The sequence below is a fragment of the Rhodnius prolixus genome, unplaced genomic scaffold (genome assembly GCF_049639745.1).
Source record: "Rhodnius prolixus isolate KJV_2025 unplaced genomic scaffold, Rpr scaffold_6, whole genome shotgun sequence".
Lineage (NCBI taxonomy): Eukaryota > Metazoa > Arthropoda > Insecta > Hemiptera > Reduviidae > Rhodnius > Rhodnius prolixus.
The window spans coordinates 37328296-37341260 of record NW_027411634.1 but is presented as its reverse complement, the minus strand read 5'-3'; the positions used below and the strand labels follow the sequence as shown (position 1 = coordinate 37341260).

General features: G+C 30.8%; 3 long non-coding RNA genes across 5 annotated transcripts; 2 read left to right on the top strand and 1 right to left on the bottom strand.

The window, feature by feature from the left end:
• Positions 1–3825: 3825 nt before the first annotated feature.
• Positions 3826–7397, top strand: LOC141461018 (uncharacterized). The gene is made up of 3 exons (XR_012462460.1): positions 3826–4861; positions 6843–6970; positions 7054–7397. It is a non-coding gene; the product is annotated as an uncharacterized lncRNA (long non-coding RNA).
• Positions 7398–7596: 199 nt separating this feature from the next.
• On the bottom strand, positions 7597–10527 carry LOC141461064 (uncharacterized). Of its 3 annotated transcripts, XR_012462572.1 has the most exons (8): positions 10448–10527; positions 10073–10205; positions 9570–9800; positions 9297–9485; positions 8911–9105; positions 8282–8467; positions 8025–8197; positions 7597–7911 (listed from the first exon to the last, which is right to left on the bottom strand). It is a non-coding gene; the product is annotated as an uncharacterized lncRNA (long non-coding RNA). The 3 variants fall into 3 exon arrangements; XR_012462571.1 differs by lacking the exon at positions 9570–9800 and having other exon boundaries at positions 10448–10523; XR_012462570.1 differs by lacking the exons at positions 9297–9485; positions 9570–9800 and having other exon boundaries at positions 10448–10517.
• Positions 10528–10595: 68 nt separating this feature from the next.
• LOC141461065 (uncharacterized) lies at positions 10596–12650 on the top strand. The gene is made up of 4 exons (XR_012462573.1): positions 10596–10820; positions 10893–11006; positions 11143–11322; positions 11524–12650. It is a non-coding gene; the product is annotated as an uncharacterized lncRNA (long non-coding RNA).
• Positions 12651–12965: the final 315 nt, after the last annotated feature.

The window sequence follows — 12965 nt, the reverse complement described above, 5'->3', positions numbered from 1 at the left end:
AAACCCTTTCGCTGATTTACCCAAATAAGGACAAAAATATTCTTCTAGCTCAAACCTTGAGTAGATTCTTACTTACTTTACTTACTATTTAGTTCAACAGTGCTTAAAGTAGGGCCTGGACTTCCTCAATTTGAGTAGATTCTAACAAGTTAAAATTAATTAGGTAAGTTATATTTGGAAAAAAGCTCTAGAATTAAGGTAATCTGTATTTTATTTGTTTCTATGTTAACCAATAATACGTTAATTTGTCCTCTTACAGAATTTAAAAAATATTTACAGAGCAACAAATAATATATTACATAACATAGTAATGCAACTAATTGATACCATCGAGATTATAAAATTATATTTACAGTGTATAATAATAGTAGTAAATTTACTTTGACTAAATTAAATCTTATCAGTGGAGCAGCAGTAACGTTACGATCATCTGTATTCATGGAGCTGCCAGGTGACCCCGGATTTCAGGTAAAAAATCTGGTAACCTTAATTTAAACAGCACAATCTATGTTGGCTCATTAATCTTACTTACCCATACTGCCTTATAAGAATTCCTATCCTAAGTTGCACATTATCCTAAACATTTTATTATAAGTATTTAAAGCACAACATCAATATCTCGCGCCCAGAGTTGGTTGAAATATACGAAAATCCTTATCATTTACTAAGGAGCGATTACATATCCGCCTTTCTTCTCCAACTGTGGATTAGATCAATCTAAAGAAGAAAGTACAAGTTTAATCATATTTAACGATATCCTTGTCAACAGTAATGATGATGAAGTTAATCTCACATCTCTACAAATTAATATTACTCTGAAGTAATTTGTTAAAACATCGGGAAAAAAAGAACTTGTCAATAAAATTTTTATCCTCTTCTCAAAATTCCGAAGGATAAACTATTATTAACGGCCGTTAACCAAACCATCCTTAAGTTAATCTAATATTTCTTGTTGTAGCGCTCTTGATTTATTGAAAACTTGCTTTAGGGAAAAAAAAACTTGTATGAATGGTTACAGCATAATCAGCAGTTTTTCTTTTAGCGTAATTGGTGAAATTTTAAAAGCATTATCAGGGTTAGGGTGGCATTATTCATATTTAAATCATAGTTAACAAAGTAATTGGAATTTATTGTCATAAAAAATTAATAAATTTTTGATTGGGAGTTATGCATTGAGTAATTATAATACGGGGGCAACCAAAGATGGTTCAAACATGTGTGGTTGCCCTATTCTGGAAATATATAATAAGAATGAAACAACGAAAATAAGAAATTCTCTTTACTCTGAGGACGAATAGTGAATTTTCCGTCATCTACATACCATTTCCAGCTTAAAAATGGTTCGTACATATGTGGTTGCTCTATTTTGGAAAAATATAATGAAAAATAGGCAATGAGAATAAGAAATTCAGCTTACTTTGAGGACGAATAGTTAATTTTTCGTCATCTACTTACAATTTCCAGAGCAACATTGGTTCGTACATTTGTGGTTGGCCTATTTCGGAAGTATGTAATAAAAAAGAAGCAATGAAAATAAGGAATTCTCTTTACTTTGAGGACGAATAGTGAATTTTCCGTCAACTATATACTATTCCCAGGCCAATGGTGGTTCGTACATTTGTGGTTGGCCTATTTTGAAAATATATTATAAGAAAGAAACAATGAAAATAAGAAATTCTCTTTATTTTAAGAAGGAATAGTGTATTTTCCTTCTTTTACATATTATTTCCAGCCCCATAGTGGTTCGCACATGCGTGGTTGCCCTAATTGGGAACTATATAAAAAAGAATAATCATTGTAAATAAGATATTCTTTTTACTTTTAGGGCGAAAATTGTATTTTCCGTCACCTACATATTTTTTCTAGGCCAATGGTGGTCCGTACACGTGTGGTTGCTCTATTTTTGAACAATATATTACGAAAGAAACAATGAAAATAAGAAATTCTGTTTACTTTGAGGACGAATTGTGAATTTTCCGTCATCTACATACTTTTTCCAGGCCAAAAGTTTTTTCGCACATGTGTGGTGGACCTATTTCGGAAGTATATAATAACCAAGAAGTAATAAAAATAATAAATTTTCTTTAATTTGAAGGCCAAAAGTGAATTTTCCTTCATCTACATACTATTTCCAGGCAAATGGTGGTTCGTATATGTGTGGTTGGTCTTTTTTGGAAGTACATAATAGTAATGAAGCCATGTAGATAATATATTCTCTTTACTTTGAGGGTGAAAATTAAATTTTCCTTCATCTACGTACTATTTCCAGGCCAATGGTGGTTCGTACACGTATGGTTGGCATATTTCGGAGGTATCTAATAAAAAAGGAGCGTTGAAAATAAGAAATTCTATTTACTTTGGGAACGAATAGTGAATTTTCCATCATCTACATACTTTTTCCAGGCCAATGGTGGTTCGTACATCTGTGGTTGGCCTGTTTATAAGAAAGAAGCGTTGAATATAAAATATTTTCTTTAATTTGAGGACGAAAAGCGCATTTTCCTGCATCTACATACTATTTCCAAGTCAATGGGAGTTCGCAAATTTCATGTTGCCCTATTTTGGAAGTATCTAATATGAAAGGAACAATGAAAATAAGAAATTCACTTTACTTTAAGGTCGAAAAGTGATTTTTCCGTTATCTACATACTATTTCAAGATCAATAGTCGTTTTTAAACGAGTGGTTGGCCTATTTTGGAAGTACATAATACAAAATTTAGAAATTCTCTTTACTCTGAGGATGAAAAGTGTATTTTCCGTCATCTACATACTATTTACAAGCTCATGATAGTTAGTAGTACATGCGTGGTTCCCTATTTAGAAACTATATAATAAGAAATATGCAAAAAATAAGAAATTTTTTTCACTTTGAGGACAAAAAGAGATTTTTCCGTTATCTACATACCATTTACTGGTCAATGGTGGTTCGTATACTAGTGGTTGGACAATTTTGGAAGCATGCAATAAGAAAGAAGAAATGAAAATAAGAAATTCTCTTTACTTTGAGGACGAAAAGCGCACTTCCCGTCATCTGCATGCTATTTCCAAGTCAATGAGGGTTCGTACTATTGTTTTTGCCTTATTTTGGAAGTATATAATAAGAAAGAAGCAATGAAAATAAAAATTTTCTATACTTCGAGGACGAATAGTGAATTTTCCGTCATCTACATTTTATTTCCAGGCCAAAAGTGTTTCGTACACTTGTGGTTGGCCTGTTTTGGAGGTTTATAATAAGAAGGAAGATATGAAAATAAGAAATTCTCTTTATTTTAAGAAGGTATTTTTCTGCTTCTATATACTATTCCCAGGTCAATGGTGGTTCGTACATTTGTTATTGCCTTTTTTTGAAACTATATTATAAGAAAGAAGCAATGAAAATATAAAATTCTCTTTATTTTAAGAAGGAATAATGTATTTTCCTTCTTCTACGTACTATTTCCAGAACAATGGTGGTTCGTACATGCGTGGTTGCTCAATTTGGGAACTATATTATAAGGAAAAATTAATGTAAAAAAAGATATTCTCTTTACTTTGAGGGAGAAAGTTAAATTTTCCGACTTTTAAATACAATTTCCTGGCCATAATTGGTTCGTACATATGTGGTTGACCTAATTCGGAAGTATGTAATAAAAAAGAAGCAAAGAAAATAAGGAATTCTCTTTATTTTAAGAAGGAATAGTGTATTTTCCGTCATCTATATACTACATATCTCCTTAACAAAAACTTACAGTTTAAAATGTTAAGTATAAGGGTTGATTAAACGCCAAAAGGTACACAAATCAGCAAGTACCAAACATTTCATTCAAGCTTAGTTGATATAATTTAAGTAATTTTGCTGCATTAACTTTTCCTTCACATTTTTTAGAATTTATTAGATGTCACAGACCCTTATGCTGGCCAGTTCGTTCATAATATTATTTGGTTATAATTATGATAAAATGTATATTATATCTTCGTTTTTAAATAGGTACTTTATTTTAACTCTATTCCAAATTATTCTTCTGATTTATCTTTAATATGCCCTTTATTCTGAAGTTGTCACATCTTATACATGCATGTTAAAGTAGAAAAAGACAAAGTTAGAGTCGGCTACTGTTTAAATTTGAATCACGGAGGATTTAAAACAATATTTCAGACTTGAATTCGTCTTACCGAAATATTCGTGAGCACAAATAACACACAGTTAATAACAAGTAGATTATTCAACAACAATTATTCATTTCTCAATTGTAATTTAATTTTACTTACAGTAAAATACTGGAATAATTAGCTGTCCTAAAAGTATGCAATACTTATTTATTTTATATTACATAACCTATATATAACATTGTGAGAAGAACAGCTACATTGAGAGTGTGATTGAAGAAAACTATATTATTTGCGATAAAGCCAGATAATTATTACCTATTATTATAAACGTTTGACTACTACATAAAATAACAATTACTTTAATCGAAGAATAAACTTAAACAGACGATTTTTATTAAAAATAAAATAATCGAAATCATTGATGTATGTTGGTGTAAGCATTTTTTTAAAAAAGTTTTTAAATTTTGTAGCCTCGTATTTTTTTTTATTTTTTATAACGTTTTCTTTTTAACCTGTAATTAATAGTTTGATTATTATAGATTAATAGATATTACAGTCAATCTACAGTGCTACTTGAACAAATTTTTTGTAGATGAAAATGGCCAGCATAAGGGTCTGTGACATCTAATAAATTCTAAAAAATGTGAAGGAAAAGTTAATGCAGCAAAATTACTTAAATTATATCAACTAAGCTTGAATGAAATGTTTGGTACTTGCTGATTTGTGTACCTTTTGGCGTTTAATCAACCCTTATACTTAACATTTTAAACTGTAAGTTTTTGTTAAGGAGATTTTTGTACCTTTTGGAAAGATTTTCATTTTTGTCTTTTTTGCTAAGTTACATATCTGCTTTACTGTTTTTTTTAAATTTGGAATAAGCAATTCTATCATTATAACCTGATAAGGTGTTAAGTAGGAACCGTAACTACCACTGGAGAGATCTTTTTAAAGAATGATTATAGTTGCGGTCCCCAAACCATCCTCAATAACAATTTTTTTGAGAAAGCCTTTTTATATAAAATAGGAAGGTATTTGTACGTAAAAAGCAAATTTAAACTGCGATTTCAGACCTTCCTTTTAAGAGGAGTAAGAAAAATAAACGGGCGATTACAGTACTTCTCCCTAAAAGGCAAAGAGGCAAAGATTTTGAATCGAACGACAATTCATTAATGTAAATAGTTTCACCCATTGATAATTTTAACGATTTCAGTACTTCCTCTTAGTAGGTGTAAGAGCATGATGGCACTTCACAGCCATGTAGAGGAGCTTTAATCACTTCTTCGTGCTAAATTTTATCAAAATCGGACAAAGCGTTATAGAAATATTGGTAATAATAGTTTTAGAAACGGCCTTACTTGGGTGGGGCAAACTCCCCTCCATATAAGGCGTAGCGACGAGACTTTTAAAGTGCAAATCTGTACAAAATTTCGATTCGAATGACACTTCATTCATGAAAATCAGTTCACTTGTCGATAATTTGAAACGATTGCTATACTTCCCCTTAACTAGTGTAAGAGCAGATCGCCACTTTAATGTTACGTAGGGGAGCCCTAACTCTATCATCCTTCCAAATTTTATCAAAATCGGGCTAAGATTTACAGAGTAATTAGTAATAATAATTTTGAAGGGGGCCTTACATACAGGGGGCTAACTCCTCTCTAATTCGGTGTACAGCGTCGAGACCCCCAAAAGGCACATCTACATAAAATTCCGAATCGAATGTCACCTCATTCATGAAAATCGGTTCTTGCGTTTAGGCGCTACGTAGTTTACAAAAAAGGTAACAACAACAAGAAGAAGAAGAAGAAGAACAAGAACAACAACAATTTCTGAAAATGCCGTTTTTGCTCATTTTCGGCGACTTTTTTCTCGAAATCTATTAGGTCTGGGGGGTTGCAAAAAAATTACAGTTATAAAGGAGGGTTTGCCCTATATTTTAAAGAAAATTTGGGAATTTTATCTTTTATAGAAAAAGAGAAAAAAATTGTCAAAGTTGGGTGTTTTTTAACGTTACGCTTTTTCGTGCACTTTTTGACGATCAATCCTTATACAACTGTCCTACCGGACAGTTTTAATATCCAGCCCCATAGTGGTTCGCACATGCGTGGTTGCTCTATTTGGGAACTATATAAAAAAGAATAATCATTGTAAATAAGATATTCTTTTTACTTTTAGGGCGAAAATTGTATTTTCCATCACCAACATACTATATCCACGTCAAAAGTGGTTCTTACACGTGTGGTTGGCCTGTTTTGGGGGTTAATAATAAGAAGGAAGATATGAAAATAAGAAATTCTCTTTATTTTAAGAAGGAATAGTGTATTTTCCTGCTTATATATACTATTCCCAGGCCAATGGTGGTTCGTACATTTGTTATTGCCTTTTTTTGAAACTATATTATAAGAAAGAAGCATTGAAAATACGAAATTCACTTTACTGTGAGGACGAATAGTGAATTTTCCGTCATCTACATGCCATTTCCAGCTTAAAAATGGTTCGTACATGTGTGGTTGCTCTATTTTGGAAAAATATAATGAAAAATAGGCAATGAAAATAAGAAATTCAGCTTACTTTCAGGACGAATAGTCAACTTTCCGTCATCTACTTACAATTTCCAGAGCAACATTGGTTCATACATTTGTGGTTGACCTATTTTGGAAGTATGTAATAAGAAAGAAGCAATGAAAATAAGGAATTCTTTTTATTTTGAGGACGAATAGTAAATTTTCCTTCATCTACATTCTATTTCCAGGCCATAATTGGTTCGTACATATGGGAAGTATATAATAAGAAAGAAACAATGAAAATAACATTTTTCTTTACTTCGAGGACGAAAAGCGCATTTTCCGTCATCTGCATGCTACTTCCAAGTCAATGTGGGTTCGTACATTTGTTGTTGCCCTATTTTGGAAGTATCTAATGAGAAAGAAACAATTAAAATAATAAATTCTCTTTACTTTGAGGTCGAAAAGTGATTTTTCCGTTATCTACGTACATACTAATTCCTGGCCAATGGTGGTTCGTACATGTGTGGTTGCCCTATTTTGGAACTATATAATAAGGATGAATGATTGATAATAAGAAATTCTCTTAACATGGAGGACAAAAAGTAAATTTTCTGTTTTCTAGACACTGCTTCCTGGCTAATGGTGGTTCGTATATATGTGGTTGACAAGTTTTTTCGGCAAATAAAATATAAACTATATGAATTTTTGTTTAAGTACTTGTTTGAAATATTTCCTATCATTTTCTCAAATATTTCCGTGAATTTAGAAGTAAATGTTTAAAAAGCAATTTGTAACTTTTGACTTCTGTATTGGGTTTGTTTTTGAAATAGATTACTAGTTTTTTACGTTTGTTTTAAAATTAGAGCACCTTATCCTTCTCTTAGATTTGAAGAACGATTTGATTTCTCTATCATGATAAGAATCGACTACTAGAATAAATTGAACACTTCTACTTCAATATGATAGGGTTTAAGTGGGGTATAATTTTAAATATAGTAATACTCTTTTTTCTATTCATATATTTAAAAGATAAAATGAATATTACAATAATAGCGATAATACAAAATACAACTCCTTTGAACAACAAACTCTAACGAACGAACTGTTTTCAATGCAGAAACACAATTTCTTAAGGAATGTTTAATGGGTAGTTTCTTAGTTAGTTTAGATCTAGTACACAAGATCCCACTTCATCGCAGCCATCAACGCCTACATTACGGGCTACCATTCTTGCAGCAAATCCTTCCTTCAGTATTAGCTTTGTTGAATTGAATTTGATGATCAGCATCTTTTATTTGCAATGTATTGTAACATCTGGAACAGTCAATTATGAGAGTCAACGACTTTGTGATATTGGAGACAACAAGCATCCATGCAATATTACAATCCACTTGAATGATTAAATGTATAGTGTCTTTCTTACTCACAATCTCTTCTATCTCAAAAACATTGCTAATGATTGCACAGTTCATGCATAAACACTGCCACCGAAAAAGCCTTAAAGGAAGTTTTAAAAAAAATAACACTTCCATAAAATAATTTACGCGACTAGGCCACTTCTCTTCCTCTTTAACTAATAAACGATAACCAGGATCCATATCTACAAAACATTGACACATTTTAATCAAAATTACAAATTTTAAAATTACTTTCTTGAAAAATTATTTAAAAACAAAATTCTTACCACTATAAATTATTCTAATAAGAATAACCTTCTTAAAAAAAGTAAGTTCTTCTTATGAATTTAATTTATATTTATTTTCAGTAGCAAAAAAGCTTTAATACTCAGTAAAAGGAAGTTTTTTAAATTCCAAAGATTCCTTAAGTGCTGCGGATTTTGATCTTATACACTTTCCACCTAAATGTCCGCCTACAAAAAAGAGTGGAATACAAAACTGAACGTCATTGACACAAGTAATTATATACTTATATAACAAAAAAATGTTTTTAATTATTGCTCTTTTCTATGTCTATTAATAGTCTTCATCGGGATTTTCTGAAGGTGATTCCGTTATCTTCTAATGTTAACCACAGACAACTGAAACCTACTCGAAACTTTTGATGATACAATAGAACTCGAAACTTAAAAGAAAATAAATAATATTTTGAACGATTTTTACGGCGACGGCAAAAATACTCTCTTAATTTCAGGCCTAATGAATTAATAAACAATTGGAATAGAGATTTATCTACAAGCATGAACCGTTATGAATGTCTAGAATAAAAAATAAATAAATGCTTCTCAGTTTGGGAAAAGTGAGTTATATTTCAGTTGGAAGAATAGGTTATCAGATTAGAAGAGGAAGTCATTACCAAGAAACAGTATCCAAAACACTCATCACAAATCTTCTAGGACCTTAGAAGAATCCTACTAATTTTGTAATATATTAGAATTTTCCAAGAAGTTCTCTTTGCATTCTCCTCAGTCAATGAAGTGGCGCAAGTCTCCGAGAGGAGGCTGTAGCGTGATTCCAAATCGGTGCTCAATTTCACTCCACTTTCTTTTTTCTATTAAAATTCAATTTCTATTAAAATCATTTAGTATTACTCATTAGAGATTAGTGGCAATACTTAAAATATTTAGACTTAAAGATGAAGAAGCAATTTAATTTATTGATCAAGGAAATTTGCGATGAATGATTCTCATCTTCTAGAATATTAAAACCACTTAAATGATTTAAAATTTTGTTACTGCTTACCCTGCTTGAACATAGACATGCACAACTTTTGCCTTTCTTTGCACTAGTTGACACGCAGGTATCCTTTCCCCATAAATTAATTGATATTCCACGACAATTTTTGGTACTTTTCCGTTAACCGGGCGCAAATGTCGCCAATTGTGAACCAAACGCGAGCCAAGTCAACGGAAAAAAGTAGAAAACGTTCAACTATAAACAAATATTAATTAATAGTAAGCAAAACAAGTTCAACTATAAACAAATATTAATGAATTGTAAAGAAAACAGTTTTACCCAATACTGTTTATCGCTTGCGCCCGGCTAACGGAAAAGTACCCAATTTTTTTGTTTGTTTAACCAATTAAAAGTTATCAGTGCACATACGTACGAAATTATCAATACATTTGAAATAATTGAAATTCAGCAATTAATTCTCAAATTGAACTTGTTATTATAACATTTTTTACCACTTAACGTAATCTCAATCACAATATGACAACCAATGCGATCTCATATTATCTCCACCTTAAAAATAGTAAGTTATCCTTAAAAAATTAATTTATATTTATTTTTAGTGGCAAAAAACTATACATACAAATAAGCGGAAGCTAAAAATGAGTATGAATATTTAACACTACAAGTAGTTTGCAACAAAGTGCAAAAAGTGGATTTGCCTTTTACATCAACTCCGTTAACCTATCTACCTAACAAAAAAAATCTAAGTGATTAAGCAATGCTGAATACCATTTCCCAACAGCACAAATAATAATAATAATAATAATGGTAATAAAACAAACCTTCTCTCAAGAAATATTTTTCCATTATAAAATTCCAAGCTAAATATGCACCTGAAAGACCACACTGGAGTAAAGTAGGTTCGCCATCATCCCTTCCGCATATCAATTGTTAGACACCACAAGGACGGACCCTCTGAAATGATAATTTTAAAACTTAACGATTCACATAAAATAAGCAGACTTAGTAAATAGTATTTTTTTCTAGTTCCGTTGGTGCCCTTTATCAGAAGCTTCTGGATGAGATTCTGTTAACTTCTTAAGTTAAGTACAAAAGAAACACATGAATGATGCTTAACAGAAATAGAAAAAAATTAAAATAGTTTAAGGAATTAAGCTGACGGAAAAAAAAAAATAGAAAAAATAAAAAGACTACACCTCAAATAAAACCCTGTTGAGTTAAATAACCAACTCAACATTATCAAAAGAGAAGGTTATTGTTAAAGGTTTACATAAATCTCCACCAGGGCGCTCTGATAATTGGAAAAATATTTTTTGTGACTAAATAATGTTAAAATTTCAAGTTTTGTATTAGGATACAAACCAGCGTAGGAGCTCTAATGTGTTTATATACCTTTTTTTTCTTATCAATTTTTTTAAAATATTTACCTATAAAATATTTGTTTTTGACCAATTATTATTATTCAATTAATATATACATTATACTCATTTATAGCTCTTTAACTGTAGGATACTTTTTAATGCTGTTTAGTGAGAAAAAAGTGAATTTTAATCAATTTGTAGACTAAAGGTTAGAAAGAGTACGTTTTTTTTTATGATTTTATCTGTTCCTTAGAAAAGAAATAACATGTTTCTGTTACAGGCCATAAATTTTCTAAAAACGACTAAGGTATAATGAGTTTTAGAAATAATTTAAAAGTGTATGATAGAGATCAGAGTTTAGTAAAAGGATAATTTACCAACTTTCGGTCACAAGGTAATTCTTCAGTTTCTTTGTTTTTACTTTTAATTTTGAAAATAGAAATGTGCGTAGCCAAAAAGGTACTACAGAATATAAATAATTAGTGATCCCAACTTTTGACGACAGAAAAGATATGGTTATTGTTTCATAGTTTTCAAGGGAACTCAGCACACTAGGTAACTGGGAAATAGTACTGAAGAAAATCAAACTCGACATACTTTATTCTAAACCTTTCCTAAAGAATAATTACATTATGATTAAAAGTGATGTTCTTGTGGCATCTACAAGAGAAATTTCAAGTATCTATCGTAGAGAAAGTATATTTTATCCAGTAAGTAACAACTAATATCAGTTTAAATGTAACTTGTATTTTTTATAAATTTATTCGAAAACCAAAGTGACAAAAACAAGTTTGCAAAACTTTCGAGAAATAATGGAACAGTTTTCTTTTTTCTCTCTCACTCTATTTCCGCTATCACTTTACCTCAGAGATTTCGTTAAAAATCATTAAAGTGATGCTTTCTTTTTCTAGATGGATCCAATTCAGAGTTGGAGGAGAAAATCGGAAAATGAAATCGCTCCTTATTGAAGTGAAAGGTTTCCAAATACACTACTTGAAATTTGAAACGTACCACTTACACATTCGCTGAAATAGGCCACCTCAGCTGCTGATAGAATGTTGTAGGTATGTTATTACTTTCTTAAAAAGTATGTTAAGACAAAAAAGTAATCTGTTATGAAGCAATCATACAAACAAAATTTTATTGTGAATGACTATTTCTTTTTACAAAAATAAAAAATAAAAAGGTGCTTCTCGAATATTGGATCACTGTAGATTTGTGAGATGTTGCGGTAACAATGTCGGTCTTTAATAGCGGTAGGTCAATCTCGAGCTTGAATTACATCCTCCACTCTACTCGGCATATTCTCTATGAGTGATTGAATGAAGTCACAGGGAATGTTGTCTCATTCTTCTATTATTGCAGTCTGCAACTCCTCAAGACTGTCAGGATCCATGCCACATGATCTAATCCGTAGCCTGATTAAGTCGATCTACGTACAAACTGTTCATTGCGGCATACTGTGGTGTCCTACCCTCCCGGATGGCAAACATTAACTAATAGGAGCTGTTTACCGTGAAGTTTATTGTTTAATTTCTTTTGAAAGATATTAATGAATTTTGTAAGTATCATTGCCACATTACAATTCCCTTTTTTATTTTAACAGACTTTTTAAGAAAGTAATAAAATACTGCAACATATCCCGTCAGCAGCTGAGGTCACTTATTTTAGCGAATTTGTAGGTGGTACGTTTCAAATTTTGAGTAGTTTATTTCAACAATCATTGGCCGCAAGAGATCGACTTGTGCTTTGAATGCCTCTTAAAATACTAAGTTTAGGATAATCTGCAACTTAATGTAGAAAGGTTTTCTATTTATTAATTCCAACCCTTATACAACTGTCCTAACGAACAGTTTTAAAATTGGCATTAAAAATTTGCAGTTTATATAAATTTACAATGTCTGATCAGTTTCACCCTAGAATCTATAGTTATATTACTATGCTATCTAATATATTAAATGTTGCTGTGTAAATGTTTCAGAATTTTTTTTGTAATTATTATTTGGGGTTTGTGTGTATTAATAATGTTTCATCTCGAGATGAAATTAATTTTTTTTAAATAAATTATAACTAGCTTACTTTATCAATAAGAGAACAAATAAGCAAACTATTGTTGAACATAGAAACAAATACAATGCAGATTACCTTAGTTATAGAGTTTTGTTCCAAACATAACTTAATTAATTTTAACTCATTTTAATCGCAATATTAGCAGTCCTCAGATAATCATAGATGTCGGCGTTAGGGTTTTTTTTTTAATTGGATAAGTAGTTTTTTACGTTTACTTGATAATTAGTTCAGCTTATCTTTCTGACTGAAAAAATCGACTACTGGCATAAAAGAACATTTTACG